Genomic DNA, 6,947 nt, shown 5'->3' with positions numbered 1-6,947 from the left:
AGAGGTTATTCTCTTGGCCAATAATATCACCTAACATAAAGTTATGTTTGTATGCGCCGTCCGAACGAGTATAGCTTTTGAGCTGTTTTCATTCCAAATTAGTAACTGAACTTTCCCTGTTACCAAGGGCGGGAATGGAACCTTTCGCTAGACTCTGTAACTGAGCTCTAACCAGTCGTGCCAATAGCAATTTGTGTGGTTTAGGGGCAAGAGAAGAATGGATACGAGAGTCGCTTATTTTTCTTTTGTCTTTTCCCATGACTCCCCGCGTGTCCCATTCTACTAGTTCCCAGTCTTGTCTCCTTCCCAAAACATATAAATAGCAACTGGCAGAAGCCTGGAAAATATATCTGGATCGTGATCATAAGTCAAAGAACAGAGGTCGACATTACGATAAGCTTTCAGTACGGTTCTGAGCAAGCTTGGTTAATGATGTTTTGTATCAGAAGCATATATCCCTGAAAGGGGTTCTCTGAAAAAGGAGAAAGACAACCCAGTCTGAAACGGAACCGTCCACTCACTGTACGTAGCATGTTTCATCTGACAAGGACAGCAAAAATATTTACGCGTGTTCCGATGGTAAACTCAGGAGTGCAATTTAAATGTGTACCAAGAAAATATGTTGGGCGAAAATTTTTCCCCACATGGGTTACTAGGAATAAAAGGAGGAATTTGACGATGTTGTTTGCTGTAAAAAAGTATGTTTTGTCTGCTCTTGGCAGTCAAACGATCAAAAATGCTTGAAATTTCACAACTCCAAAAACATTTGTGTACAACGTGTACCAATAAAGTTAAATGCTTAGAACTTGGGAGGGTCTCACCGGTATCGGTTACCCGTTGGAATAAAATTAAACAAAAATATCTTGCTGCGGAAGTATAAAACTACATGAACTTTATGCAACGTCACAGCTAGAAATTAAACATCTCTCTATTCCATTAGTATTTTAAGTTCTATCGACTTCTATTAAAACCCCAAGAGAAGCTAGTTAATATAATGGAGTACTGCCCAAAATACTGCTATAGCTAGCTACTTATCACTACCCCTACCTGAAAAATGAACCCAATGTTATATCACGATGTGAATCGGTACTAACCTCGTGCTTGCGGTCCCCTGGTCCTCCTGGAAGGTCTGGTCCCCCTGGGAGGTCTGTTCCCCCAGGGAGGTCTATACCCCCAGGGAGGTCTCGTCTGGATACTCATTAGGGGCGGTATTTCACTCGGTGAGGGTACACCTGGTCTGTTTTCATTGTTCCCCAAGGGCCTGATGTCATTGTAGGGTGGCGGTGAGGTCTGAATGCTCATCAGAGCGGGAATCGGTGTTGGTGGTGTTGTTTGAGGCGTTAGTTGTCTAACAGGAGCACCTCCGTGTGTGGACGATGTGTTTCTGTGAGGTCGCGACGCACCAATATTCCTGGGCGTGGGATATCTATGAGGCGTCGGAAACCTCGGGCCAAAAGCATAATCGTTCCACCAAGGTGGGGGTGTAACCACAATGCTCATCAGCGGCCTAATAGCAGCACTTCCAGATACGCAAGTTGGCGCCGTCGATATGGCCTCGCAGTCACAAGACCCTGAAGGTGGGCTTGGATCGGAAGGCGGGGATTCCGTGATAGTCTCAACTACACAGCTGCCTTCAACGTTGGTACTGCTGTCACAAATGGCATCAGCCAAGGCCGTGGGAGTGACTTCAATAGCCGCACTGTCAGGTGCAGCGTCGCATGATGCTGTCGCCAGGCTTAATTGAATAGGTGGACTCCCGATGGGAACCATGGAGTCATTAGGTGATGGTGTTGGCGGTCTACCGTGACACTCCGAAGGCCCTGAAGAGATGGTAGAGGATGGGCCTGGAATACTTGGAATGGCTGGAGGCGAGACCCCATTGCTTAGTAGCGGCCTGATAACAGCACTTCCAGATACGCAAGCTGGCGCCGACGATATGGTCTCGCAGCCACAAGACCCTGAAGGTGGGCTTGGATCGGAAGGCGGGGATTCCGTGATAGTCTCAACTACACAGCTGCCTTCAACGTTGATACTGCTGTCACAAATGGCATCAGCCAAGGCCGTGGGAGCGATTTCAATTGTCGCACTGTCAGGTGCAGCGTCACATGATGCTGTCGCCTGGCTTAGTTGAATAGTTGGACTCCCGATGGGAACCATGGCGTCATTAGGTGATGGTGTTGGCGGTCTACAGTGACACTCCGAAGGCTCTGAAGGGATGGTAGAGGATGGGCCTGGAATACTTGGAATTGCTGGAGGCGAGACCCCATTGCTTATTAGCGGCCTAATAGCAGCACTTCCAGATACGCAAGTTGGCGCCGACGATATGGCCTCGCAGTCACAAGACCCTGGAGGTGGGCTTGGATCGGAAGGCGGGGATTCCGTGATAGTCTCAACTACACAGCTGCCTTCAACGTTGGTACTGCTGTCACAAATGGCATCAGCCAAGGCCGTGGGAGCGATTTCAATTGTCGCACTGTCAGGTGCAGTGTCACATGATGCTGTCGCCTGGCTTAGTTGAATAGTTGGACTCCCGATGGGAACCATGGCGTCATTAGGTGATGGTGTTGGCGGTCTACAGTGACACTCCGAAGGCTCTGAAGGGATGGTAGAGGATGGGCCTGGAATACTTGGAATTGCTGGAGGCGAGACCCCATTGCTTATTAGCGGCCTAATAGCAGCACTTCCAGATACGCAAGCTGGCGCCGACGATATGGCCTCGCAGTCACAAGACCCTGGAGGTGGGCTTGGATCGGAAGGTGGGGATTCCGTGATAGTCTTAACTACACAGCTGCCTTCAACGTTGGTACTGCTGTCGCAAATGGCATCAGCCAAGGCCGTGGGAGTGACTTCAATAGCCGCACTGTCAGATGCAGCGTCGCATGATGCTGTCGCCTGGCTTAGTTGAATAGGTGGACTCCCGATGGGAACCATGGAGTCATTAGGTGGTGTCGTTGGCGGTCTATCGTGACACTCCGAAGGCTCTGAAGGGATGGTAGAGGATGGGCCTGGAATAGAAGACCGCAAATCATTCACGGTTTTCACACTTGAATTGGACTGGGCGTCCAACGGAAAGGCTGACAAAGAGTTTTCCGGTTTGGCTGTGCTGTTCTGTTCGGCAGATGAACAAGGAGTTGACGGAGATGTCTTTTCAGCAGATCCTAAGATAGATGACTTTTCAAGAGATAGCAGAGTTAACTTGTCGGCAGATTGCGGAAGAGTCCTCTGGTCAATAGACGAGGAAGGTGTTGTCAGGTTGGCAGGTGTATTGTTGCCAGATGACGAAATTGACGACGATTGTTTGGCAGTTGACAAAGAGCATTTCTGAGAAAAGAGAAATGACAGGCCGGGCTTAGAATTAGTTTCCTTCATACGGCGTCCGGTTGACAGAAGAGGAAGGAGGACATTTCTTTGGTGCGATAACAGAGTAAAGATTGGTTTCATCATTCTTCGGCAGATGAGGAAGGAGAAATGCCTGGTTGGCAGCTGCGGAAGGGGATGCTCGTCATCTCGCTTTAGGGTATAAATCGAGGATTCTGGTCTCACTTAGGATGTTACTGAGGTAATGCCACTATTTTAGCTGTCAAAGTATCTCTTAGCGTGCACTTATTTCCGTTTTCCGCCTCGATTTCCGCCGGTCTTCCGGGTTCCGAGTTCCAAACTAATAAAAGCTTATTGCATTTCCCTATCGTGAAGTGAATGGATAAACATGCAGTGGAATCAACGGACGTGTGAATTTTTGGGTAAAAAAATCTAAATCTAAATTTAAATCTACTGTTCGTTTCGGAATCATTTTTACGTTGTTTGGAAATCAGTCAAAACTTTCATTCAAGAGGTCAGTTACTACTAATCAGCTGAACGCTTGTTTTCGCAAGCAACGGAGCCGGAATCATAATCAGAAGCACAGAGCGATACGATCAAGTCAATGGAAATGAAACCAGCGGAATCGAGAGCAGAATACCGATTCCGCTTATCGCTCCGTCGCATATTATCTAGTGAGAACTACATTCCCGGAGCCGCGAGCAAAATCCGAAGAATTTAACCAATCACAATGCTCGATTCCAGGCAGCGTAGTTAGTTGGTTCTAGTACTTCTAAATGTAGTTTCATAGGATCATAAGCGATTGAGTCGAAGGCAGAATGGCAAGAAAATGGAAAAGCTGATCTGATTCTTCCGACTTCTATTCCGTCGAGCTTATATGACTCTGTCGTTAGTGAAAACTAGCCTTTGATAAGTAAAATCGATATCTAGCTGACAAACAACGTGTATTAAACTAACCTTAAGCTTAAGTAATTTTTTCAAGGGTCTTTAAATTTCCGCTTATCGGCCTTACATGTGAAATTTTTTTTTCACAAGAAACTTCACTCGTGTTCTTTACGCAAAAGTTAATTTGTCAAATGTTGCTCTGGGTGGGTTCCGCGCAAAAATTTGAAATCGGCTTGGGTTTTCCTTTCAGTCGCTTTCCTGTAAAATTCCTTTCTCCGTGTCTGTTCTTTACAGCTCTTTTTCACGCGGCATTCTTCTTTACCAAATAAGTTGGAAAAATTCGATTACATGTTTGTTACTTGTTTGTTTGCCGGTTTTCATGTTACGTCATTTGCACGAACGCGTGCTACAGTTTATACTTAGCGTACTTTGCATTCCTGATAAAAAGACTCTCCTATTTGAACAAACAAACAAAAAACTAATTCAATACGAGCGACTTACCTTTACAGTTTTTAAGCTTGCTTTATTCTTTTTTGACGACTTGACACTGTGAGAAAAAAACCGCACATTTGTCAGTTTGGTTTGGTTTTGGTTCGTGGTTGATTTTTATGATTCCGAGCGCGAGGTTTTATTTTCATGTATATTGCTTAGTTTTCCTCTTTCGTTGCACGGTTCACTTTTCTTACGTTCATTGTCATCTGATCATCTGTTAGTGTATCTCTAACATGATTAATTTAAAATTCGTTTAACCAAAGACTCGACAACATTTCGCCTTTCAGTACAATAGTTTTTTTCGTCTCCCCTTGTGTTTTAGCACACGAGCGAACCTCTGTTTTTATGGCTAGAAATCAAATTTTCAAAGTTCGACTTACCTTGATCTCACATTTGTTTTGTATTTTTTCAAATCACTTGGAAAGAAAATACGACACAGCGTCTGTGCAGCGAGGACGCTACACTGAGCTATCGCGAACATTTTCACTTCTTTTTGGAGAAGATCCAACTTTCCTTTGTTTCGTCACAAAACCTCAGTATCGTATTAAGCATGATGACGAAATTCATTAAGTCGCGCGCGCAGTGATCAGATCTTTCCATCCTCAATCAAGGTTATAAGAAACAGCAAAAATAATGATAAATATAATTTAAAATGTCTAAGGGGCCAAGGACTTCCCCTCTCTAGATATCCTTGAAGACCAACTGATGTCTCGCCTCGTCTCCAGGACCGGTGGATTCTTAGTTGAAGCACAGTACGCGTGGAGTTCTGGGCCTGTTGGACTTGAGGAAGCGGTTCCGTATTTTTCTTCCTAACCATCAAGCCCGGGGCTCCCCGTTTCCCGCCCCTCGCCTAGGAAAATGTCCATGTTAACTTTACATTGAACGGCGGAGCGGAATGTTGGTAAGTACCACTCCATATAAGGTATTATTACGACCGTCACGCAACGCTAGCTTCGTGCGGAGAACATTGTGTGGCGACGCACTCTACTGTACAGTATGAGCGCGCGTGTAAAAACCTACAGTTTTTGAGGTCTGGCAAAATAGATTCTTGTGTTTTGGCAATTTAGACCAAGTTCTTAATTTCTACGAAGGATATATAGTTGTTGATTATTAGAAAGATGAAAAAAACAAAACAAAACAAAACAAAAAAAAACAACATATTTAGCAGTGATCCACAATTGTATCATGTAATTTCTTGTTATATAAATTTGCAATCTCAGTCACACTAGCTCCTTGGTTAAACTGTTTATCATAATTTAGCTGTAAACCACATATAAGAGAACCTGCTTGATCTTGCTTGGCTAAACAGGTTCTTATATTTTTGGGTATTAAAATGGCAAATTTCTGCCAGCAGGTTCTTAAACCACTAGGTTCTTACACATGGGTTTTAACTGCATGGAGGGGCCCAAAGTTTTTCCCACTCGGTGTTCTTCGGAGAGGAACTGTTCGCAATAATAATAATAATAATAATAGATTTGTATAGCGCCATATCCATGGCTCATGGCGCTTTACAGTAAAAAATGTTATTAAAAATAAAATTTACATTAAAAATTTACATCAGTGATAAAAAATTACTAACAAATAAAATAGCTAAGCTGTAAAAATGAAAGTAAAACTAGGAATCATTAAAACCTTTAAATAAAAACTGACTAACTTAACTAAGTGACTGACTAACTAACTAGCTAAACTATCTAATCTAATAATTAACTAACTAACCAAAAGTCTAGTTATAAAATTTGTTAAAAAGATATGTCTTTATACAAGTCTTAAAATCTGATAGCGAGCCGCTCCCTCTTATATTGTTCGGAAGAGAGTTCCATAGGCTGGGTGCTACAAAAGAGAAACACCTATGACCATAGCCTATTAACTTGACAGGTGGTACTTTCAAGAGGTTTTTGGAGGAGGATCGAAGATTTCTGCTTGGTACATAAGGCTCTAGCAGTTCAGTAATGTAATTAGGGGCCTGGCCGTTGAGCGCTTTATAGGTTAAAAGTAAAATCTTATAATTGATGCGCTGGCTTATTGGAAGCCAGTGTAGCTGCCTTAAAACCGGCTTGATATGATCGTATTTCCTTGTTCTGGTAACAACGCGAGCCGCAGCATTCTGGACATTTTGTAGACGATCTATCAAAAATTTTGGTAGTCCATATAGAAGCGAGTTGGCGTTATCTAGTTTGGAAGTGATGAATGCATGTACTGACTTTTCAGTGTCTGCTAGAGATAGACAGACTCTTATCCTGCTAATGTTTCTA

This window comes from Orbicella franksi, chromosome 5, assembly GCF_964199315.1.
Source record: "Orbicella franksi chromosome 5, jaOrbFran1.1, whole genome shotgun sequence".
NCBI lineage: Eukaryota > Metazoa > Cnidaria > Anthozoa > Scleractinia > Merulinidae > Orbicella > Orbicella franksi.
Note: the sequence above shows the minus strand (reverse complement) of the source record.